At 55.2% G+C, this 24,074-nt stretch overlaps 1 long non-coding RNA gene across 1 annotated transcript; it reads right to left on the bottom strand.

Moving 5' to 3' along the window:
- Window positions 1–573: 573 nt before the first annotated feature.
- Window positions 574–16,573, bottom strand: LOC130540851 (uncharacterized). Its single transcript, XR_008954853.1, has 4 exons — window positions 16,164–16,573; window positions 13,696–13,778; window positions 4,246–4,808; window positions 574–2,021 (listed from the first exon to the last, which is right to left on the bottom strand). It is a non-coding gene; the product is annotated as an uncharacterized LOC130540851 (long non-coding RNA).
- Between the last annotated feature and the right edge of the window lie 7,501 nt (window positions 16,574–24,074).

Below are 24,074 nucleotides of genomic sequence, written 5' to 3'. Positions count from 1 at the left end.
GAGGTGAGGGCGTGAATTCTGCATCACTCAGACTTGGGGCTAGATCCTGGGTCTGGTGGGGAGCACACTGGGCTGGCAAGGCCCGTCGTGCTTTACTAGCTACCTTTGACCCAGTAATCCCACTTCCAGGAGTCTGTCTTACAGAGACACCCGAACGAATATGACAGATGCACACACACCAAGCTGCATACTTGTGATGGCAGAAGATCAAAAACATTAATAGCTATCAGCTTGGGACTGATATATCCCAATGGTATGTCCCCATGATGGAATTCAAGACAGCTCTAAAAAGAATGTGAGACTGGGTCCGGTGGCTCACGCCTGTAATCCCAGCGCTTTGGGAGGCTGAGGTGGGCAGATTACTTGAGGTCAGGAGTTGAAGACCAGCCTGGCCAACATGGCAAAACCCTGTCTCTACTAAAAATACAAAAATTACCCAGGCGTGGTGGTGTGCACCAGGTACTCGGGAGGCTGAGGCACGAGAATTGCTTGAACCTGGGAGGCGGAGGTTGCAGTGAGCTGAGATCACACCACTGCACTCCAGCCTGGGCAACAAAGCGAGACCCTGTCTCGAAAAAAAATCTGAAAGTTTTCTGTGTATGAAAGTGCAAAAAAGCTCTGGGATTTCTGTTAAGTAAGAAAGCAAGTAAAAGTCAGTGAAGAGTAGAGAAAACGCCCAATGCCCAGGCCGGGGCAGGAGGCAGCATGACGGGCTCAGGAGGCCCTGGGGAGTTTGGTGGGACTGGGAGCAAGAAGGGACAGACCAAGCAAGTGAGAAGGAGACCAGCTTGGGAGGGCCCCTGGGTGCAGAGAAGAAACTGAAAACTACCAGGAGCCAAGGGACAGTTTTCAGCAGATTCGGATCTCCTTTGTCTGGTAACAAGATCTGGCAAGTGTAAAGCAATAATCCACAGTTATAATGTGCTTTGCATGCAGCATCTCATTTAAACCTCTCAGCACTCTAACCCCTACGAGAGAAGTGCTATTATCACAACATGTGGAACTGGAGCACAGGAAGGTTAAGGAACCAGTCCAAAGTCACACTGCTGGTAAACAGCAGAGCCAGAGAAAGGACCCTGAGCCCACGCCAGAATCACCTTGCTATCCTGCCTTTCACAGCGGTGTTGGACTGGAAGGGGATTGCTGGAGGCCGGGGACAGTCAGGGGCTGTTATGAGTTGGGGACCCAGATGAGAAACAGTGAGGGCCTGGGGAAGGCAGCGAGTTTGGGCTGGGATTCAAGTGTAGATTGAAAAGCTCTGAAGGATGTGGGAACAAGACCTGGTGGTGAGTGGGGCCCCTAATCCATTCACTCATTCATGCAGCAAAAGTATAGAGTGCCTACTGGGTGCCAGGTACTGTCCTGGGAGCTGGGCTTACATCAGTCACCAAAACCAACAAATTCCCCTGCCCTCAAGGGGCTTTCCTTCTAGCTGACGGAAACAGACAATAGTAATAGACATAAGAAATATGTAATTAGGTAATCTGTTAGAACCGTGGAAAGCTAAAGTAAAGGTAAGGGGGATTGGCAGCCCGTGTCCAGGAGACATCTGAAGTTTTAAGTGAGGTGGTCAGGGAAAGCGTCATCAAGAAGGTGACATTTGAACAAAGACTGAAAGAAGGTGAGGGGCGAGCTGTGCAGGTGTTTGGGGAAGGGCACTCCAGGCAGAGGGAACAGCCAGGGCAAAGGTCCGGGGCTGGGGCGTGTCTGGCGCGTTCGAGGAACAGCAGCGGGGAGGCTGTCACCCCTGTCCATCAGTGCCTGTCTCTTCTTCTGGAAACAGGGAAGGGCTACACTTCTTCCATTTGGGGTTAGGCCCAGCTGTGTAATCTGCTTTGGCCAGTGAGACACGAGTGGAAGAGATGCGTGCCACTTCCGAGCTGAAGCATGCAGGAGTCAGCGAGTGATTCCACATTCCCTTCACCCTGCCTAGAAGCAGGTGATGCTCCAGATGTCCCCGACATGGTCATGAGAGAGGACGATGCAGCGTAGCCCTCCCTGCTGACCCTCATGACGTGAAGCTGGAATGAGAAATGCCCCTCTCTGTTTTAAGGCCCAGTGACTAGGGATGGTCACCACAGCACGCCCCAGCCTGCCTCAACTGATACCCCAGGGGAGGCCTCTGCAGTGCAGCCAGAGAGAGGAGGGTGCAGGGAGGAGAGCAGGGGATGCAGGCAAGGAGGCCAGGGCACGCAATAATTCCCCGGCTTTTCCTGAGAGTGACACAGGAGCCATTGGGAAGCGTCAACCGGAGAGGTGCGATCCAGTGACATATCTGAACAGGACGGCTCTGGCCACTGTGCTGGGAACACCTGGGGGCAGGAGTGAAAAGGTGGGAGCAAGGAGACCAATTAGGAAGCTCCTGCAATGATCCAGATGAGAAATGATGGGGGCCTGGCCCAGGGTGGGGGCGGCAGTCAGACTCTGGGTCTCCTTTGAGATTAGAGCAGCAGGGTTTGCCAGTGGATGGGAGAGGGAGAGGGGTCTGGGATGCCTCGAAGGCTTTTGGTCTGAGCATCAGGAAGGAGAAAGCTGCCAGCCGGGGGTGGGGAGAATGCGGTGGTGGGGGAAGTGGGTTGGGGTGCTGTGGGGAGCGGGAGCTGGAACGGCTGAGATGCTTGTTATACATCCAAGTGGAGTGTCATGTGGGCGGCTGAGGAGAGGCCTGGACGGGGGAGGGAGGACAGCCAGGCGTCTGTTTGGGTGTGGACAGTACAGACAGCATCTAACGGCTTGAGACTGGATGAAATCAGGAGGGGTGAAAGCTGGTGCCCCTTTCAGCATCTGGGCTGAGGACAAGGGAGAGAGAAGGAGGGCATCTCGAGGGACATCCTGGAGGTGGTCTGGACCTCAATAGCCAGAGGGTGGGGGGCTTGAGAACTCAGGAGGAGGGGCAGGCTAGGGGTGGGAGAGGTCTGTCTCCCTGGGTGGAGGCGAGGGAGGGGAGAAAGGCCAAGGACAGACCCCTGGGTGGGGCTTCTTTGAGGGTGGCCCCAGGAGCAGGAAGTGGAACCTTGAAGGGGACAGTGATGGAGTGGGCAGGGAGGTGACAGGAAATCTGGGTGGGCGTTTCAGGAGCCAGGAGCGTGGGCACATGTTTTAAGAAGAGAAAGAAAAAAGGGTCTGTGCTTTGGAATGGTGTTGAGGAGTGGAGGCAGGGGTGGCAGTGAAGTGCCCCAGACATAACAGCAGAGAGGTGATCAGTGGCCTCGGTGGGATGTTGGGGCAGGGGTTAGATCCCAGGAATTAAGGGGATGGGGAGGAGGGGGTTAATGGAGGCAGTGGGTGGAGACCGTGCTTTCCAGAGCCGAGGGCAGAGGCTGGAGGTGTGGGAGTGCGGGGCTATTGAGAGAGGGGTCCTGTGGGATGGGAAAGACTCAAGCAGCTGGTTTGATGCCCAGAGGCAGCAGTAGGCAGTGGGGGAAGGCTGAGAAGCCAGGGAGGCCAGGCAGAATGTCGGCAGGTGCCCCATAGCCTCAGTGGCTCCTGAGTCCTGAGGAAGGAGGGGAGACAGGCTAAGGTGGTGATGGGAGGGGGAACACAGGCAGAGGCAAGGAGGGGCAGAGGCAGGAGTGGAGGGAGCGTCAGCCGCTTTGATAGATAACTGCTGCGACCATGTGGTGAGAAACCCATAGAACACAGGGGAAGGCCTCCAGGTAGGGCAGGCCTGCAGGCACAGAGGTGGAAGCAGGAGTGTACGGGGGCAGGTGGGTGGCCTTGGCAAAGCCATGGAGGCAGGGAAGCCTGTGGGACTTTGGAGAGCAGGATGAGAGGGGCCCAGGAGAGAGAGGCTGGGGCCTGACCATGGAGACCAGCCTGCCAGGCATGGGCATCTGCGAGTCGCTCAGCAGCCTTTGGGTGCTGCTGGAATCTTGGCCAAGCTTTGCCTGATGGAAGATGCCCACTGTCCCTGCGTCTACCTCCTGCTTGGGCTTGGGAGGGCCTCCAGGCGTTCACATCCTCTCCAGGCCTGGCCTCGAGGTCCCAAGAGGGGACAGGTATCCAGAGGCAGGGTTGGGCTGGATGAAAATTCAGGTGAGAGGACATGACTCTGGTAGCTTGCGCCTCCTGGGCACACCTGGAAGTCACCTACTGAATCATCAGAGCCACTTGCCTGGGGTGGAACTAAGGTTTCCTAAGAATCCACCCACTTCCTCTTTTCTAAAAGTCCCTTTCATCACTTCAGGGAAAAGGAACTCGTCTTCATTGACATCCCTGCATGCACAAGAGCAGGTCATGATTTACCTGGTGTGGTGCTCATGATGGCTTCATGGGGAGGGCGCTGTTGTTCTTCCCATCTGACAGGTGGGGAAGCTGAGGCCGTACAGGTACTGTGACCTACCCAAAGTCACATTGTGGAGTGAGTCTGTGGAGGTCACAGACACGGTATGGAGCATGGGGTCCCTGGCCATGGTGTTATCCGTCTCCTGCAGGTGGCTGCCAAGAAGCCTCTGTGACCTGGTAAATTCCTGATCTCTTCATCTATCTTGGGTACCGATTTGGTTTCGTTGAATGCTTGAGGTTCCTTTCACTCTCACGGACATATGACAGAGTTCTTCCATCTCCCGTCACAGGCACTTCATGCAGGGCCCCACGCTACCATCGTGGGCTTCCTCATTCTTGCTTTGAAGGTCATGACCTCCTGGAGGCCCAGGAAGGGACATGAACCCTAATCCTCCTGGCTGGACCATTGGCTCCCTGAAGGCAGGAACCAAGTCCCAAAGCTTCATTCCCCATTTCTTTTCAGAGCCGACTCAGTCCTGGTGCCTAGGGGTGGATGGTGGGGGTCATCCCAGGAGGCACAGGTCCTGTAAGAAAGGAAGTAGCACCTACTGAGCTTTTGTTTGTTTGTTTGTTTTTGTTTTTGAGGTGGAGTCTCACTCTGTCGCCCAGACTGGAGTGCAGCAGCGCGATCTCGGCTCACTGCAAACTCCACCTCCCGGGTTTAAGCTGTTCTCCTGCCTCAGCCTCCTGAGTAGCTGGGATTACAGGCGCACGCCACCACATCCAGCTAATTTTTTGTGTTTTTAGTAGAGACGGGGGTTTCGCCATGTTGGCCAGGCTGGTCTCGGACTCCTGACCTCAAGCAATCTGCCCACCTTGGCCTCCTAAAGTGCTGGGATTACAGGCGTGAGCCACCTTGCCTGGCGTTTGGATGAGCCAGGCTCTAGCACCATCTCCCCCACTCCTTTACAGGAACCCTCTGAGGACGATGTTACTGTCAGCACCCCCATTTTACAGGTGAGGGAATGAAGGTGACATAGCTGGCTTCCAGCCCTCATCTTTGAGCCCAGAGCCTGTACGCTGTACACTCGAGCAGGCAGAGACTGCACAAGCAGAGAGCAGGCCTCTGTGGGTCACGACAGGGGAGCCAGGTCAGCCCCGTCACACATGGGCCCCCAGCACTGGCCGGCAGCCCCCCTCTGGGGCCAATCCCGAGTCCCCACTGGGACGTCCAGCAGTGAGTGCTCCATGGTGCCCTGGTGACGGGGGCGGGGGGCAGCGCCTGTGAGGCAGGCCGTGAGCCAAATGTCCCCACACAGCCTATCTCAGGCCACTCACAGAAAAGGAAAGAAAATATCTTGAGATCTTTTCTGGACTTATCAGCCCCACACAGCGGCCCCACAGTGGTGTGGTAACAGGGTCCATGAGTGTGTGCTCAGATAAGCGCCAGGCGTTTCTGAGAACCTGCAAGGCACCGTCCTGAGTTCCCCCTCTCTAGAACATTCTTCTTCCACATGCTGCACAACTGGTTCCCTTAGGTCCTCAGGGCATATTCTTAGAGAGGCCCTCCTTGACCAGCCTTCTCAACCCCTTGCCCTCCCCTCCTGCCTCCAGCTTCGTCTCCCTCCTGGACACTCCCCTTCTCTGGGAGCCTCCTGCGGGTTCCTGGTTGGTGTCTGTTTTCCCAGCATGAGGGAAGCTCCTGGAGGGCAAGAGGCACATCTGTCTGGGCCTCGGGATCCTGGTGCTGCTCAGTAATGTCCATTGCCAGAGTGAGGCAGGGAAGGAGGTCTCAGCCCTAAGGTGTTCTTGGCATAGGGCCTGGCCTATGCGTGTATTTTATCTAATCCCTCTAACGACTTTACAAGGCAAAATTTATTATCTTCATTTCATAAATGAAGGAGCTCAGAATATAGAGCAGCTTGTGGGAGATCACAGAGAGTGTTAGTGGAAATTTGAACCAGGGGGGTCTGTGAGGCTCCAAAGAGGTGGGTGATGCCCCCTGAGCTGAAGGGGTGGGGCAGGAGACCCGTCCTAGCCTGGGCTCAGCCGCAGCCTTGCTCTGGGACTGTGGGCCGCAGCCTTCTCTTTGTATACCGGTGCTGGGGTCGCTCCCTGAGCTAAGATCCTGGCTCCAACGGAAGAAAGGTGATTTGCAGTGAGGGGGGTGAGGGGGCTTGGAGCCTCGGAGGAAGCGGTTGAAGCTGGGTAGGGAACGAGGGGCAGGATCCTCCTGAGGTGCCAGCATGGGAAACCGTGGGGGAAGGGCTTGGCCACAGGAATGAACTCAAAAAAGGGATCGAAGCACCCCGAGCTCCGAGCTGGATGCACAGGTGGGTGAGCCTTGGAGGCAGGAGGGACCTCCAGGGGGAGGGCACAGCAGCCCCATCCAGGCTGGGTGTCCCTGGGCCACAAGCTCAGCCTCTCTGTGGCTTTCCCAGCTTCAAGCAGAAGCTCAACCCTGGGAGAAGCGCTCTCTGGGGTTCCCCTGCTCCTAGCCCCAAGGACCCAGCCTGCTAGGTCCCACCAGCCCTGAAGCTAGGTCCACAGGTGCATATGGGCTCCCTCGGCTGCTGGCTTCCTGCCCAGCCCTCCTTCGGCAGTGCTCACTGGCTGGAGAGCAGGGGTCTCCTGAGGGGTGGGGCAGGGGCCAGGGCTTGCCCTGTGATCCTACCCCTAACATTGCCTGGGCCCAGGGCAGGAGTAAAAATGGAGGCCCACATACTATATGTCTGGATATTTCAAAGTTATAAATCAAGCCAACAACCTCTAAATAGGATATGCTCTATCCTCCTACATTAGCAAATACACCTTCATAACACCCTGAGGACCAGGTTTGCACTTAGAATTCTTGGGCTCCTGGAATGCAGGACTGGAATGTGGCAGGCAGAGGCTGAGCCAACCCCAGCTCCCATCCCGGGCTCCCCCTTGGGCAGTGTGTGACCTTCCCAGGCCCATCCATATACGTAGCAGTGGCTGCCCCTTGGCCACTCCCAAGGCCTTGGGGTGTGCACACCCACTGCAGGTCGGTTCTCAGGAAGGCAGGCCCAGTGGAAAGGCCCACGTGGGCTATGGAGTTAGATTTGGGGCCCTGTGGGCAGGGAATTCTGGGGTTCTGCATTTGGAGGGGGCATGTGGAGCTCGGGTGGACACATTTCCTTGGCTCATGGACTTTATTTCCCTGTTGGAGGGGCAAGGCCAGTGGAAGGCTGGAGTGGAATCCTCTAGAATGCAGGTGCCAGGGCAGAGCTCCTTCTTGCTTGCATCTAAGGGTAATGCTGTCCCTGGGCACTCCCAGAACCTGGCTATGGATAAAATGTCCCTACCCTGCTTACATCTCAGCATCTGAGGTACCCTGGAGCCACACTGGACTTGCCTACCTTGCCCCACCCACAGTCTATGGTGCTGGCATTCCCTCACCCTGGACGCTGGCACTCCTCTCTGGCACCATCCCCTCCCTTCCTGCCCAGCATGCCCACTTTCCTCATGTGGCAGGGGAGGGGGCGCCTCCTGTTCCCCACCTCTCTGGGACCTTGGTCTCCGCCGGTCCATGTGCTCGCTCTGCCTGGTCTGGCTCGGTGGACCTCTCGGTGCCGAGCTCTCCCGCCCTGACCGGGGGCCCTGTGGGCAGTGGGCAGCCCTCCCTCGCTTGTGTCTGGAAAGTGGGGCACCAACTCCACTTCAGCCAATGTTTCTCGCTCACTCAGCTGAAAAGCCACCGCTTCCCCGAGGCTCCCAGCCCTCGCCCCACCGGTACTAGCAGCTCCTTCCCTGATGCTGTGTGACAGGCCCAACGTCAGGGCTCCCACACCTGGCCAGCTGCCCTGCTACTGGGTGCCTCCCTCACAACACCTGCCACAAGCCAATCAGGGCACTGCAGCCCCTGCTGTATGGGTGCTGTCTGCCTTTGGGCCCAGGATGGGCCCTTCTGGGCTCCCCTGTTCCTGTCCAGTCTCGCCTCCCACCCTGAGGGGGATCATGGCAAAAAAAGTGGGGGTGGTGAGCGGACCCTGCTGTCAGGGTTGAGAGGTAATTCAGAGGCCTTTTCTGTCACGAGTGAAGGGGGTTGGGCCCTGGGGGGAGGTGATGGGGATTTTTGGACTGAGCTGTGCCCCGAGGGCCTTGATCAGCTTTGACCCCCGAGTATCTGATCAGGAACATGCTGGCTGGAACACTCAGGGCGAGGCCGTCCTGTGCCTCCTCAGCCTACAGTCCACGGTGCTGGCCGCCACCTCAGGAACGACTCCTGCAGACGTGGCCCCTTCCCATGTTTCTTTGTTCACGGCTGGCCTGGTTCTTGCTGTGTCAGCATCGGCACCATCCCCTGCCAGGCATGGCCGCAGTCCCACAACCAGCATGGCTCCCTAGGGAGGACAATGCCGGGTGGGAGGCTCCCGGCTGTGGGGACCAGGTCTGGGCCTAGGCAAGGAGAGTGCCCATCTCATCCTGCCAGATAATGGATAGAGGGAGAGGCACCCACTGCCCCCTATGCAGCTGTGGGTTTCCCTGGACAGGCTTGTGCCTGCTACCCTGGGGAGGCCCCTCCTTCTCCTCTCTCCTCATCAGGATGGCCTGGCCTGTCTCCTTCCTGCTACAACGCCCCTCCCTGCTGGCCCAGCAGGGTCCAGGAGCCTGAGCTATTGGGACATACCCAGCTTACAATGGACAATGAGCCCAGATCTTCCTCTGCAAGCCAGCCGGTGCCGGGAGGCGAGACAGGCCAGGTCGGTTACCTGAGGGGGGTCTCTGAGCACCTCCTCTGCTCCGCCCTTTGCACCTGCTGAGCCCATCTCAATGCCTTCCTCCCTCCTTGTTGCCCTTGAGCCCCCCACAGCACCCTTCTCTGTGAAGCCTTCCTGACTGCAGAATTCCCCAGCATGAGTCTGAGTGAAGGACCCATCCCTACAGGTCCCTGTCCTGGGAGTCAAGGCTCCTGGGAGCTGGCCCAGATATCCTTTTAGCCATAGCCCAACCCCCTCCTTGGCTCATGCTAGGCCCTTGTGCTCAGTAGAGACTTTCACAAGAGGTGGGGGCTTGTGGTGGCCACAGCATGCTGGCCTATGGCTTGTGGCTCAGTTGCCCATCTGAGAAATAGGGGCGCTGTCGCTTCCTCTGCCAGCAATGGTCTCTATCCCTCCCCGCCTCTCCGGTTTCCTTTATGGAGCAGCTCAGCTGCTTCCCAGTTGGGAAGCGCCCTGCTCCTCTGGGAAGGGCTCAGGAAGCAATTGAGGATCTGACCTCATGTTTCCGTCCATCCAGCCCTGTCTGGTGCTGCCAGATGTCTGAGAGGAGCTTCTGTGGGGGAAGGGGAAGGGGTAGGAGATGGGGCTGCAGGACTAGGGGCTGGATCTAACTCCAGCCCCTCTTGGGATGAGGCTGTTGTCCCTTTTGATGGGGAACTGAGGTCCCAAGTTGAGGGGAGCTCAGGCTGCAAAGCTGGTTGCCCGTGCCTTCCTGCTCAGAGCTACCCCTGGCATGTGCTAAGGAATTTGCAGAGGAAAAAATACAACTGGATGCCAGGCCTTGAGGCCACCTGAGGCCCACAGGCTGTGAGAATGCAGGTTTGGGCTGGAGCTAGCACAGAAGCAAGGTCTGCCAGGGGCCAGGAAAGGCAGGAGGCTGACCTCAGCTTGGGGGATGGGGTGGGAGGGCCAAGAGGACAACAGGCGAGGGAGGCAGCGGCTGGTCTGAGTGCCCCGAGGAGCCTGCCCAGGTGGGAGGCTGCCAGCCAGGCCCTGGGAAGGGGACCTCTGGGGCACTGCACCCTCTCTGGGAGTACCACTGAGCAGGGCGGGCAGGAAGGCTGGGCTTATTGCGTTTCAGGACCAGTCACTTCCTCTCTCTGGACCACACCTTTCAGATGAGCTCACCACCTACTTCAGTGCCCAGCCCACCCTGATGTTGCAGGAGCAAATAAGGTGATGAAGACTCTGAAAAGCAGAAATGTGGTATTATTAGCAGACTTCATATTTGACTTGCTAATTCACTTCCTAAAAATAGCTACATTTATTATAGCATGGGGAGAACCCTATGCTAGAGTTGGCGCCCTGGATTCTTGGTGCGGCTCTGTGACAGCTATGCTGTGTGACCTTGGGCTGGGTCCTAACCATCTCTGGTCGTCTGATTTCTAGGTGGAGGCTGGATAGTCCCTGAGGGCCATAGGCCCTGAGATTGGAACAGCAGCTGGATGCAAAATCATCAAGGAGGATGTGGACTGGATGTGGCCTCTGGAGGACTGGCTTCCTCTGAGTCACGGGTCAGAGCAATTGGTGCCACTGAGGCTACCCCTGTAACCTGTTGGAGGTGTATTGAGTCTTGTGTCTTGCCTTGATCTTGAGGCCCCAGGGGCAGGTTGCCTGGTCCCCACCACAGAGCCCAACCATTAGGTGGCTCCAAGGACTGCAGATGAAAAGGGTCACAGAGAGGAGCTAGAGCCAGATGGGGTGGGGTGGGGGAAACTGTGGGACATCCAGCTGGCTGGGGAACCCACTCATTCACAGCACGTTTACTGAGGGCCTTCTATGTGCCTAGCACTGACTCTGCCACATGCTGCAGAGACAATGGAGGGTGAACTAGACCAGGCCCTGGTCCCTGCCCTCCTGGAGCTTCAGCTGCAGTACAGGAGGCAGGCACTCATCACTAACCACACAACTAAACTCTACAAAGGGCTCAGAGAGGGGTGCATGGTGCCAGGAGCACATGTAATGGGGGATTTGACTTAGGTGAGAGGTCAGAGAAAACTCACTGGAGGAGGTGACATGGGTTGAAACCTGAAGGATGAGTAGGTACCTGCTAGGCAAAGCAGGGGTGGTAGGGGAATGCTAGGCAGAAGGAAGAGCAGAAACACTGGCCAGGTGGTGAGCAGGGGGTGCAGAGGGGCTAAGGGGAAGCCAGAGTGGCTGCAGTGGACACTGGGACCCAGGAGTCCTGCCTTTACCATCAGCTTGGTGAAAAAGCCCCTGAAGAGGAGATTTTTGATCTGAAGCAGCTGCTATGTGGGCCTGATGGTGGTTGAACCAGAGTGCGGGGGTTTAGATGGCCACGGGCCAGACTCAGACGTCAGCATGAGGCAACGGAAGGGATCAAGGTGGTTGTGTCTAGAGACGCTGATTCATAGAAACTCTGGCCTGGAAGTGCACATGTCTGAGGACACAGGTTACCTGGTGGGTGTTTCTTCCTCCTTCCTGCACTCTCCTGTCTGGTTTCAGCTCTTCTGTCAGCCCCGTGAGTCACCGGCTCCTCCAGGTGGTGCAGGCCTGGGACCAGCCAGGATGCTGTCCCCACCCCCTGAATGTGCCCCCATCTCCATTTTCCTTGCCCCTCTGTCCCTGGGTGCCTGCTGTGACTCCCCAAACCCCTGCCCACCCTGTCTGCTCTCTGTGTGGTGGAACCATCAGCCTGGGAGAACTGAAGAGTTAATTGTAGGACAACTGGCCCTGACAGGGGCTTTCCAGTAGACAGTGTGTGAACTTTGGTGTATGGTGGCATTGATGGGAAACCAAGGGGAGTGGTGCTGAAAGGGGCCCCTTGGAGACCATCTGTCCATGCTGCACAGGGCACAGTGGGCTTGGGGCTGAGGACCACCACGAAGCCTAATAGCAGGGGATGGGAACCCCTAGCCCCCTGGTATTTTAAATCTTGGGAGAGGCAGGTGCGTGGGGCCTTTCTGACCTGGGGCCTCAAGATCCCCTGCCTCCTAGATCTTGTATTGCCAGCTGCTGTGGGACTTTTGCCCCGAGAAGCTGGACTCCTCGGATTTTGAAGGGAGGCCTTGGGGGCACTCATTATAGCAGGGGTTCCTGCTGGGACCAGATCCAGAAGTTTGGTTAGGAATACAAGCCCTCGCCATTGGGAAGGGTCCCAGGGCTGATGGGGGTGACACGGAGCCCCCTGCACCCTGGCCATCTCTCCTGGGGGCCAGAGTGGCTCATCTTCTTGACCCCTGCGGCCCTGCTCACTCCCCCATGCCCCTGCTCTTCTTTAGCCATCCTGGGGAAAATTCTCTCTTGTCGCACCTAAGAGGGTCCTGAAACAGCAATAAGGACATCTAGCCCCTGTCTCCACACAGCACTGCAGTTGGCCACCCTTTCCCCACCTTCTCCTAGAGCATTATTTTGGGAAAGGGACACTCCCGGAATCGAGGGTGGATACTCACTGTAGAGGCCTCTAGAAGTTTCTCCTTAGGTCTAGCCTCCTTTGCAGGACAACTTTCTGTGGAAGCCTGTGGCCTGGGAGACAGTCTCTTCTCCAGCCCCTTCCCCTCTCGAGAGAGCAGACTGGATGGAGCTGGGTGCGTTTCTAGAATGTTCTCTCAATTGGTGGAGGTGCAAGGAGAAAGGAAGGGCTTGTTTCCTCCCTCGCTCAGGTTAGAAGGAGCTGGCATCAGAATGGGCCCGGGGAGTCCCATGCTCAGCTCTGTGTGCTGCTCTTCCCACCCCAGAAACCCTGCCTCCCACCTATGCCTTCTGTGTCCCCAGCCCTGGTTCTGCCCTGGGACCTTGGGATGGGCCTGAGGGCAGTGGCTGGGAGTCTGGGAGCTGTCACTCCTGGGGCAGTACCGCCCCCTACTGGCCACCCAGAGAGGCCCGGAGGCTAGAAGTTTCATTCAGTGCCTGCTGGTCAGCCCAGTGCCAGCTGATTGGCCCCGTGGGGCTGGTTCCTGGGTTCTCCAGGAACAGCCTGGGTGCGCTCTGGCACAGATTCTGGCTTGGTCTCTGGCAGGCTGAGTGGTTTTAGACGAATTTCTCTTCCTGACTGGGTGGGCCTCAATTTCCTGATCTGTACAAAGAGTAGGGTGACTCAAGGAGTTTCCTCCCAGGTCTCAGATTTGGAGCCTGCTCCTAGCCTGCCTCTTCATTCCCATTCCTGCTCTCCCTGTCCTCAAGGCCTCCCAGCCCCTTCTGGCCTCGCTCTCTACTTGGCAGGTCCCAGTGCCAGCAGCCCCCACCTGCCCTCCACTTCCCTGGGCCCCCCTCCCGCCACCACAGGCTGCCTCCCCTCCCACTTGGCCCCTCACTCAGTGCTGGGCCTGGCTGGCTGAGGTGGGTGGAGGAGCACCCCCAATCCTCCTCCCACTCAGGCATGAACCGTTGTGACTGGGCTCCTAGCGAGTAGCTAAGACATCATACATTATCCAGTTTGCCAACTGTAAAATGGGATAATAACACCCAACTCCCAGAGTTGTTATGAGGATTAAACAAAATAATGACACATTTGTGAAAGAGCTTTGTAGGTAGGTGGAGAGTCTGTGTCAGAGGAGGGGTCAAGAGTAACTTGGGCAGGCTGCCTGGATGGTCCCTGAGGCCAACAGCGGAAGGCTGGACGACCTAGACAAGCCCTCGCTGGACACCACCCACCCTCCTGGGGTTGGAAGTCAGGTCAGACCCCTGGGAGTCCAGTCCTGATCTCCTGTGGTGAGAGAGGCCTGGAGTCTGGCAAGAGAACTCTGCCGGGCATAGCTCCATGACTTACCAGTCCCAGCAGAGACATGGGGGCGGTGGGGGAGCCAGAGACAGACCTCTCAGCACCCCTGGGACAGGAGGGGCTCTCAGTCTCTGCAGGAAAGAAAGCAAGACATTCCATAGGCACCATAGGCACCAAGACATTCCAAAGGCACAACATTGATCAGAGACTTAAGACTATCCTGAAGGCTCTCCACTCATCTCAGGAGAAAGTTCCCAGGCCTTAGTTGAGCATTGAAAGTCTTAAGGACTTAAGGACCTGGCTCCTGTGCCCCTTTCTGCTTTGTTTTACCCCTCCCTTCTGTCCTCTATCGGCCACTCTGAATTCCTTGGAAACCAGACTATTCACAGGCAACTCTAGGAGAGAGGTACTATTAAGACAATGATGCACAGAGAGGTTGAGCAGCTTGCTTAAGGCCACAGTCAGTGAGTGGAGGAGCAGGGGATGGAATGCACTGGAGCCCTGCCCCTAACCTCCACGCTATGCTGCCCTCAGGACACATGGGAGGGGGCAGGTTTAGGTGGGGAGAGCAGGGAGGGGCCTTTTCAGAATTTAGGGGACAGAGGATGGTGGCCTGATGGGCAGGGCTCGGGGTCTGGGAAGAGAGGGGTGGGGTTTGGAGACACTTGGAAGAAGGAGCAGGGGGAGCAGCAGTTTGACGCTTTGAAGACTGGATGAAAGGGGCCTGGGGTGAGGGGCAGGGGCAGAGGAAGCTGGTGGGGTTGGATTTGGGTGTGGCATGGGTGTGGGCCTGGGGGCCACCCAGATGGCCGAGTTGTGAGAGGTGGGATGCTGGGGCTCAGGAGTGGAGCCACTTGGGATTGCCAGCTCTGTGCCTAGGACTGAGTGTGGGCACCTGGCAGGAGGTGGTATGTACAGTGAGAAGTCCCAGGGAGCCTCCACATCAGGGCTGTCTCAGAAACTGGTGGGGCTAAGGAACCAGGCGAGGTTTAGGGGAGCCGGACACCTGTCCAGGAGAGGACCAGTAGGGGGGACAGTATCCATTTGCACACCCAGGGCAGAGGGAGTAGTAGCCCCAGAGACTTGAGATGGGACCTGTGGGTAGAAAAAAAAGAGGAGGTGGGGCGTGATGACTCACGCCTGGAATCTCAGCACTTTGGGAGGCCGAGGTGGGTGGATCATGAAGTCAGGAGTTCAAGACCAGCCTGGCCAACATGGTGAAACCCCGTCTCTACTAAAAATATAGGCTGGCTGTGGTGGCTTGCGCCTGTAATCCCAGCACTTTGGGAGGCCGAGGTGGGTGGATCATGAGGTCAGGAGTACAAGACCAGCCTGGCCAACATGGTGAAACCCCGTCTCTACTAAAAATATAGGCTGGGCGTGGTGGCTAGTGCCTGTAATCCCAGCACTTTGGGAGGCCAAGGTAGGTGGATCACTTGAAGTCAGGAGTTTGACACCAGCCTGGGCAACAGGGTGAAACCCCATCTCTACTAAAAAATACAAAATTTAGTTGGTCGTGGTGGTGGGCACCTGTAATCCCAGCTACTGGGGAGGTGAGGCAGGAGAATTGCTTGAACCTGGGAGGCGGAGGTTGCAGTGAGCCAAGATTGTGCCATTGCACTCCAACCTGGGCAAGGAAGCGAGACTCCGTCTCAAAAAAAAAAAAAAAAAAATATTAGCCGGATGTGGTGGTGGGCACCTGTAATCCCAGCTACTTGGCAGGCTGAGGCAGAGAATCGCTTGAACCTGGGAGGCGGAGGTTACAGTGAGCCGAGATCGCACCACTGCACTCCAGCCTGGGCGACAGAGCAAGACTCCATCTCAAAAAAAAGAAAAAGAAAAAGAAAACGGAAAAAAATTGCACAGAGGAGGCTGGATGTGGTAGGTCATGCCTGTAATCCCAGAACTTTGGGAAGCTGAGGCAGGTGGATCACCTGAGGTCAGGAGTTCGAGACCAGCCTGGCCAACATGGCGAAACCCTGTCTCTACTAAAAACACAAAAATTAGCCAGGTGTGGTAGTGCGCGCCTATAGTCCCAGCTACTCAGGAGGCTGAGGTGGGAGAAACTCTTGAACCCGGGAGCCAGAGGCTGCAGTTAGTCGAGATTGTGCCACTGCACTCCAGCCTGGGCAACAGAGTAAGACTCTGTTTCAAAAAAACAAAACAAAACAACAACAACAACAAAATCTCCAAACAACAACAAAAAAGAAATTGCACAGAGGGAAGCTTATCTTGATGGAAGAAAAGCTTTCTCATTAATGGAGTACCCAAATGTCACAGAGGCTTGGGGTACTAATCCCAGTCACAGGAGGCATCAGAGGCAGGGCTGGATGGCTGCTCTGCAGGGTGGGGGCTATTGCTAAGGGATCTTCAGTGGTGGTGATGGACATGAGGCCAGGGAACCTGTACCTAGTGGAAGGACCATTGCTTTCTAAACTTAAACAGCCCCTTTCCTGGGGAACAAGCTCTAACTCATGCTGTGAAACCATGACCCGCCCCGGCATTCTAAGACTCACCTGCTGTGTAGATGGAGGCCTTCTGCATCACCAGAAGGAGTCCCTCTCCCCCTCCCCATGTCTCAAGCTCATCATCTTGAGGGACTTTCCCTGCCTCTCTTCATCCCACACCCACCCCAGGGCAGGCCTTTGAACCAAGGTTTCCTTCCTGGTCTGGCATGAAAGGAAGCCAGGAGGGAGACGTCAGCAGCAGCCACGGGCACTCCCACTCCATTCCAGCTGGCCTGGGGGCTGCGGTTGACAGGCTGGCCCCAGGGAGGGGTTCCTGAGATGTTTCCTTACATGCATAACTGGAATTGCACAGCTTGGTAATTAGGAGAGGCAGCAAAGTGTTCTATAAATGACTGTAATTATGGCCAACATGGCGAAATCCGTCTCTACTAAAAAATACAAAAAAATTAGCCAGGCATGGCGGCAGGTCCCCCTGTAATCCCAGCTGCTTAGGAGGCTGAGGCAGGAGAATCGCTTGAACCCAGGAGGTGGAGGTTGCAGTGAGCCAAGATCAAGTCACTGCACTCCAGCCTGGGCGATAAGAGCGAAACTCTGTCTCAAAAAAAAAGGCTGTAATTATAGTTACTTTCTGAAGCCAAACCAGAATTTCCGGGATCACCTGGGGGAACCGGGTGAAGGGGAGAGGAGGAGGGAGGGGAAGATCTGGTTGTGAAGTGTCGGTTGTGGGCCAGACTTCCTCCATGAGCTATATACATGTTCACAAGGCCCCTCTGCAGACTTCTTGGGGGTCTAGATCACCAGCGGGCCTGGAACCCATCTGGTTCGGACCCCAATTTGACAGAGGCGAGAAGCCTAGAGAATGGAGTGGACTTGGTCCAAGTGACAGAGGCATCAACAGCAGAACCTGGGCTGGAAACCAGCCATCCCTCAGCCAGACTGAGACACACATTTTTAGTTTTTGGACCACGCCAAACACTTTGTTTTCTCCTGGTCTTTCCCCAGTGTCCTCTCTAGCCTGGCACTCTCTCCTTACCCTTTTCTGGGATATATTTACCCTCCCCTTTGTTCTCTATAATGCTGCCTCCTCCAAGAAGCCTTCCCTGAACCCCTGCACAGTGTCTCCTCTGGTTCTCCATGGCCCCCATGCATCCCTCTGTCCCCCCACAGACCGGCCCACCCTGGGTAGACCTGTCGCCTTCAGAGAGCAGGGACCACACTCAATTCCCAGTGATGGGCCTGCAGCCAGCTGGTACCGGCTCATAGGTGCTGGTGGCCACATTTTCAGAATTTTGCGAACGAGTTATTAAGCACAGTCATTGTCGGTACTTAAATTATATAACCTTAGAATTAAATGCATTTTGTTAAAAAAGGAAATACCCACTAGCAACTCATCATTTCCTAATTATTTTACTATATGTTACCATTATTCATGCTCGTAAGGTAATTTGTGTCTATTGCACCTGGTGGTGCACACACTTTGTGATGTTGTGAACCAGCTCCACGCTCAGTGACAAAATACTGCTGGCTTTATATCTGCCAGGGTAGGAATATTTGCACCACAAAAATAGGCAAAGACTACAAATCAGGGCCCCTCACCCCAGTCCAGAGAGCTGGTTGTTAAACACTGTTCAGCTCACCCCTGAATTTGCCTCTGACTTTCTGGCCCTGACAGCAGGCTTGGCACCTGGCAGATTTGGCAGGTGCTCAGTGAGGAAGGGCCACCGTGCAGGAGGAGAGAGGATGCAGGCTTAACCATGGGAGGAGGGACTGCCTGCTTCTGCCCCCAGTGCTGGCTCTGGCCTCTGCCCCATTTTCTGACCCCTACCCAGGGCTCTCACAGGGGTGTAGGTAAGCCCTGTGGCAGGGGCCTGCATCTTGGATTTGGGCGAAGCCTCTTTCCCAGGCCAGGGCTGAGGGGCCCCAGAGAGTCAGGCAGATGTAGGTGGCTTTGGCAGGGCTCACAGAGAGCTGGGCCTGGAGGGGTTCCTGGCTCTTCCTCTTCCAAATTGTACATGGCAGTGTGCCACCTTCCTGCACCCCTCCCAGCCTGGCCACAGCAGGTGGAGTGGGTGGAAAGGCCGTGGGGCTGGGAGGCTTCAGAGAGGCATTTAGTGGGTTTCGGCATTTTGCAATGCACAGGTCAGATTTTGGGCTAAGGATGTTTGCAGAGATGTGTTGGGGTTAAAGGTCACAACACACCTATAAAAACTGGAAATGGTCAATTATTGTCAGTGTCAAGAAGAAAAATTGCCCCTTTGTTGCCCTTTCACTATAGCAGAGTGCTACTTCAAACAAACCAATACGCAAATGCCAGCCCACAGGTGTGTTCTGGGAGGGATCTATCTAAGAATGATCTGGCCCTAAGTATCAATAGTGCTGAGGCTGAGAAACCCTGCCCCAGAAGATGTTCTCACACACACCCAATTTTAGGGGACCCTTCAGTCCCGAGTAAAGAACTCCTGGTCTCTGCAACCTTAGTTTACAGAAGAGAAACTAACCAAGAGCTGAGGTGGGGGTGGTAAAGAGTGTGCTCAAGATCACCCAGCAAGTCCCCCTTGTGCACTCAGCAAGGGGCCTGCCCACAGTAGTGGCTCAGTAAATGTTAAATTGGGAAGAAAATCAGGAAAGGATTAGGCTCTGGCCTGACACTCTTCTCAAGGTTGCCCTGGAAAGGATCCCACCAGCATCCCCTTGATCCTTGTTGGACTCCAGCTTCTTGGCAGCAGTTGCTGCTGCTGATTGGCATCTTCTTGACTGACATGAGGAGGCCCGATCCTGGCTGATGGTGGAGGCAGGCAAGGCTGCCTATAAGATAAGGAAGAGAGTGGGTCAAGGTCAATTTCACACATCTAAGCCAGAGAGGACACAGTGGTTACAAGGGTTCACCATGGTGGCAGGCACCCAGGGTATTGGAGAGCTGGGCCACCCATGGTGATGGGTGGGCTAGGACAGGTTCCTGCAAGGTGTGTGGGGTTTATGTGCAGGTTGAGCTCAGATTTTCTGACCTTACCTGCCTGATGACCCAAGGTCCTTAATTAGCTAGATGCTCCTGTCTGGTGCCTGCTTCTGGAACTGGCCTTAAAGAGCCCACAAGGGTAATATCTGTGGGGGCCTCAGCTGCCACCTCTGCTCGCCATCCTTCCCTCCCTCTTCAATGGAAGCAAAATTGCATAGGTTTATGAATGTCAGATTTATAGCTCTACTTCAGGGTTCATATCCCAGATTTGCTTCTTACTGGCTGTGTGACCTTAGGCAAGTTATTCAACTTGTTTTTTTCCTCAGCTGTAGAATGGGGTTAACACAATTGTATCCACCTTGATAGGGTTAATGGCAGGATCAAATTAATTTTTTTTTTGAGACCAAGTTTCGCTCTTGTTGCCCAAGCTGGAGTGTAGTGGTGCGATCTCGGCTCAGTGCCACACTCCTGGGTTCAAGTGATTGTCCTGCCTCAGTCTCCCAAGTAGCTGGGGTTACAGGCATGCACCACTATGGGTGGCTAATTTTGTATTTTTAATAGAGTCAGTGTTTCACCATGTCGGCCAGACTAGTCTTGAACTGCTGACCTCAGGAGATCCACCCACCTCGGCCTCCCAAAGTGTTGGGATTACAGGCGTGAGCCACCACGTCCGGCCCAAATTACTTAATTTTTTTAACAGATCAGTCAGAGGGATGGCTGGCCTAGAGTAACCAGTCAACAAATATGAACTAATACCAGTACGGTTTTTATTGGGTTCCTCACACCCTCCGTGGATGGTGAGAACTAACTTAAGGCTCCTTTTCTCTCGAGCATCTCCATCTTTCTGCTGCCCTCTAGTGGAGCCCGGCTGTATGTCCTGAGAGGACACGAGATGAACTTGGTTGTGTCCGGAGAGGTAATTTCTTGCTTCAGATTTCAAAGAAAGTGTGCCATTTAAGGAAACCTGGTGATTGGTTCTTGTACAGAGTCAAACAACTAGTTTCTCCCCCATCCTCCCAAGCGGAATGCACCTGTGGTTGGCATTTGTGTGCTGGTTTGTTGGAAGCAGCACTTTACTACAGTGAAAGGGCAACAAGGGCAATTTTTCTTCTTGACATTGATGATAATTGGCCATTTTCACTTTTTACAGGTGCAGTAACCCCAACATATTTCTGTAAACTTCCTTACCTGAGCTTTTATAGCAACCAGGTGGGGCCACATGTTGTCCCAGCCTGGTCCCCTGCTCCCATGGACCTTGCGAGAGGCGAAAGGACAACCACAGAGGGTGGGGGCTCTGTGCTGGGCACTGGGTGTGCAAAGCTGTATGTGATGTAACCGTGGACCTTGGAGAGAGGTTTCTTTAAGGGAAAGATGAGGATGGAGCGGGGCAGGGGGCAGGATAGGAAGGAGTCTGGATACCTACCTGGTCTGGCTGCTGGGAGGTCAGTGAGAGCGAGGGGAGGGGCAGGCCAGAGTACTGGATTGGAATAGTCCCCGGGCCCCCTGCTGGGGAAACTGAGTTCTGGGAGGGACAAAGCTGTGCCGCACACCTGGCTACCTGAGGGACCCTGGAGCTTGGTCTGTCGCAGCACACCTGTGTCTGCGGGCAACACGGCCGATGGCCACTCCAGATGCTCGATCAATTCTGCAGCTTAGGCCAGTCTCAGAAGGCTCCGCAACACCTGCGCCAGGTCTCTGCGCCTTCACCACGCGTTCACGCTCCAGGTCCTCACGCCTCTCAGCCCTGGCCTTGGTCCCGCCCCCTCATGGCCAGCCAATCCGAGAACCCCAGCAACCCCCTCGTCCAATGCGGCGCCTCCGGGTCCGCGCCCGCCCCGGCCCCTCCACCGCAGCCTCTGCAGGTGGATGCTTTCCGCTGCTCGGGTCGCCGGCGCCCGAAGCCAGCATCCCAGCTGCGGCCCCCACAAGGAGGTGCTGGAGGGGACTGCGGATCGGGCCCCGGAGCCAGTCGTAGGCTCCGGAGCCAAGCGTGTCCCCCGGCCTCGCTCCCAGGATCTCCCTTCTGGAAGCCGCACCTTCTTCTCGTGCGCCCTCCCCACGGGCAGGGGATACATCCCGGAAGCGGTGCAGGGGAAGGCGCTGTGGACAGGGGCGCGGGCTCTGGCTTCAGCCCTGTTCTGGCTCTCCTGGATCCTCCCCTCAGGCCCTCAGCCTCCTTATCTGACAAACGGGGATTTGCGGCTGCCGGGGTTGGCTCTGGGACCATTTAGCCTATAGTGCGAGTTCGGACGGAACGGACCATGTAAACCAAATAAGTCCACTGTGGGCTGTGGCTGGCTCTCCCACTCCTTTCCTGGCCCCCCGGTAGGGCCCAGACTCAGCCTGGGGCCCCCAGTCCCCTGCCTCGCGAGCCCACCTCCTTCCTGCACGCGGGCGGCTGGGTGTCCGAGCCCGGCGCTGTTGCTGTGGGCTTTGGCTCCACCTAGTGGCACGAGGTTTGATCTGAGAGGCGCCGGCTGAGGCTCTGGAGTGAAGGAAGCGGTATATAAATGGCTGAGAGAGAGACTGGAGCAAGGACAAAGTGGCATTTCTCTGCCTCAGCTTCTGCCGCAGACCTGGCTGAGGGTGGCCTCAGTCCACTCCGCCCTCTGGTTCGGAGGGGAGGCTGCGGCACTGTGCACTTGCCTGTGCTACTGTGTTAGCTTTTTCATGTTCTCCTTGTGGGGTGCTGTCCTTGTGCCACTTGGAAGCCTCTCATAGCCCGCTGGTCCCATGCACACCTGCCTGGAACACTGAGGCTATAGTCGTCGAATAAGTGTGGGCCACCGCTCTGTGGCCGACTATGTAAACCAGGCAGGTGGCCCTTCCCCTCCTGCCCCCACTACCTACTGTCCCCAGGAGGGAAGAGGTGCCCATGCCAACCTCCGTGGCTCACTGGTCTTGAATCTTAGTGCCCTTAGCAGCCCCAGTCACTGGTTGCAGTAAGAAGCTTCTTGCTTACATGACATGGCATGGCATGGCTTCTGTGCCCTTGTCTGACGGGCCCCATCCTCTTCCTCCTCTGGAACTGGACTCTGTCTCCATGGTCCAGCCACGATGGGTGTTTTTCCTTATGTGCCTGTGTAAAGGGGTGCGAGGTGTGTCAGGGGGAGGACAGGGAAGAGCTGTTGGCCTGGTTACTTATGTACTGCCCGCTAGAAAAGTCCGCAGCGGGGGCCTCCCAAGGGCCCATGTGAATATTTCACAGCTGAAGAAAAAATGATTGGCTCTCAAATAAGAACACTGCAAAATTGAAATCAATAAATTCTTAATCAAGTGTCCAACTGTAACATTATATCAACCTCATTAATTGTTAAATTTAGTATTCATAAAAATTTCATTACATCTGAAAGAATGTGTGGGCTAGGTTTTTCTCATTTCACAAGAATTCCCAATTGTAATTTAAATCAGTTACTCCTAGCCAAATGGTTTCAAGAGCAAAATTATAAATATCCTTTCAAAAACTTTACAGCAAATTTTTAATATTTTAACATGTTTGCACTGAGGAAGTGAAGTGAAGCTGTAAAAATAAAAATGAAGCTGAACGCGGTGGCACGCGCCTGTATTCCCAGTTACTCAGGAAGCTGAGCCAGGAGAATTGCTTGAGCCCAGGAGTTCAAAGCCAGCCTGGGCAATGTATAGAGGGGGACAGGGAGCCACAGTGTGCACCCAGGCAGGGAGTGCCTGGGTACTCATTCACCCTTCAAGTTGGGGTGTGGGGGCTCCTCTGGACTTACAGGAGTGATGAGGACTTAGGGGAGCAGGGAGAGGCTGCCCTGGGTAGCTAAGATTAGGGCTCAGGTTCCAGTTCACCATGTGGAGTTAAGTTCTTATAGGAGGGCTGCAATGGGTGGGCCCCTAGGAACAGCCCTCAGAGATGCCCTTTGCAGAGGCCCCCAACCTGGCAACACTCCTTTACCGGGGGCTCTGGGCCTTTGACTTCTGGGTCCAGTCTTCTCCCCTCCTTCACCCCAATTACTCCTGCCCCTAAAGCTATGTCAACTCTGTCCCGTATTTCCCTTCATTTCACTCTTGTTGGACAGAAGGAATAGCCCAGGATCCATAAAAAGAAACAGTCCCCAAAGCAGGGACCCCTTTCCTCCAGGACACAGAACATTCAGTCTTCATAATTCCTGACTACATAAGCCCTGGCCCAGGCAGGAACAATTGTGTTTCATTCCTTCCTTGGGAATGTCTCTTTACCATATGGCCACATGACCCCTCCCAAGGCCAAACAAACAAACAAACAAACAGGAAAAACCCCAAACAGCAAAAGGAATCTATTTAATAATAGTTTTAACGCCACATCTGATACTTAAGCTGAGAAATGCCATAACCTTGAGTCCCATCTCTAGGGCTGATTTCTCTACAAACATCTTAGGTCCTTGCCTCTCCCTCCTCCCTTTAAACTGTTAGAGTGGGGTGGCACCGAAACAGATGAAATGCCCTCAGAGGAAGAAATAGGGTGGAGTCGGGGGGACCATCTGACTTAGTGAAATACCCTGAGCTGTGCATGTGAAAACAAACAGGGAAAGAATCACCTAATTTTCATGTATGGTGTCCATACCCTAAGCTGAGCAAGAGGGTGGTGTTTAACGCAATGATATTAGGTGGGCTACTCTGAGAACCTCTGAATCTTTTAAGTGCTTTTTTATCTTGCAACAGCTCTGAGAGGCAGGTCTGATTATCTCCATTTTAAATATGAAAAAATTAAGTCTCAAGTAGCTCAAGTGTCTTGCCCTATGCCACGTGACCACTCAGTGGTTGAACTAGGATTTGAACCTGAATCCATGTGGCTCCAAAACCGTTGCTTGTTTCATGATACAAAACTGTATTATTATGTCTATGGTCTGGCCAGCACCTCTGCTAGCGGATGTATTGCCATCCAGAGCAAAACGACATTGTCCAGCCTCCCTGTACCTACCTCCCTGTACCTAGGTACAGTCATGTGGTTACTGAATGGAAGGTCTTGACTGAGTTGTCCAGGTTCTTGGCATGTTAAA

The sequence above is a fragment of the Pan paniscus genome, chromosome 16 (genome assembly GCF_029289425.2).
Source record: "Pan paniscus chromosome 16, NHGRI_mPanPan1-v2.0_pri, whole genome shotgun sequence".
NCBI lineage: Eukaryota > Metazoa > Chordata > Mammalia > Primates > Hominidae > Pan > Pan paniscus.
This window is presented reverse-complemented; position numbering and strand designations above follow the sequence as displayed.